Consider the following 883-nt stretch of genomic DNA (forward strand, 5'->3'; position numbering starts at 1 on the left):
GAGCCCGGGCACCGCGCATGCAAGCCGTGCCAGGGGGCTACCGGGGAAGGCTAAGACGTTAAGCAGTTGGTTTGTTGGGGTTTTTTTTGGTTGTTTTTTTTTTTTTATGGGGGGGGGGGGGTGTAGAAAAAGAAGGGGAAAAAAAAGAAAAGAAAAGAAAGACGAAGCCACGAGATGCCTGGAAAGTGGCAACAGCGAGCGCAGCGTGTGCACTTGCAGGCGCCTCTTCTCCTCTCAAGGCGCTGCAAAGGCTGTCGAGGCAGAAAGCAGCAGCCAGCCTTAAACCGCACACCATCCTTGCTCCTCCCGAGCCTGCCGGGGCGACCCGGGAGCCGTCCTTTCCGAGCAACCCCAAAACATCAGGTAGGGACACGGACGGGGGAGTACCGTACCTTTTCGGTGCATGTATCTAGGCAGCTAGAGGACAGAACTAGCTGATGTAGTGTCCCATTTAGTAATCCATTTAAGGGGATCTCTCTGGGAAACTGGAGCCACTCTCTCCTTTGCAATCCTTTGTCATTACTACATGTGTGCTTCCCGGGGGATGGAATATTTAGTATTTCTACTTTCTGAATTGCAAATGCAATTTGTTCATTTCCAATGATGGGCGAGAAGAGGGGAGGGAACGGGGAAAAGAAGAAAAAAAAAAAAAAGACAAAAAAAAAAGCGTTAGCAACTCCTCTCCAGACCCAAATTCCACTACGGTTCCACTCCAGAAAGTCCCCTTCAGTGGCGCCTCGGGAGGTAAGTCATTTCGGGGTCTCCTCCTGCTCCCTCTCTACCAAAAGTGCTCCCGGTGTGACGGCTGCTTCAGGAAAACTCCGAGGCTGGAGGCACTGGCCGTGCCGCGGCAGGAAAGCGCAGTCGCTCCTCGCCCCGGGCT

General features: G+C 53.1%; 1 protein-coding gene across 1 annotated transcript in view; it reads right to left on the bottom strand.

Moving 5' to 3' along the window:
* Positions 1–609, bottom strand: part of SEMA6A (sema domain, transmembrane domain (TM), and cytoplasmic domain, (semaphorin) 6A) — a 113,641-nt gene extending 113,032 nt beyond the window's left edge. Inside the window, exon 1 of the mRNA XM_009883550.1 lies at positions 393–609. The gene's annotated coding sequence lies outside the window, so the exon portion shown is untranslated. The remainder of the gene's footprint in view (positions 1–392) is intronic.
* Between the last annotated feature and the right edge of the window lie 274 nt (positions 610–883).

This window comes from Charadrius vociferus, unplaced genomic scaffold (genome assembly GCF_000708025.1).
Source record: "Charadrius vociferus isolate BGI_N301 unplaced genomic scaffold, ASM70802v2 scaffold334, whole genome shotgun sequence".
NCBI classification, from domain to species: Eukaryota; Metazoa; Chordata; class Aves; order Charadriiformes; family Charadriidae; genus Charadrius; species Charadrius vociferus.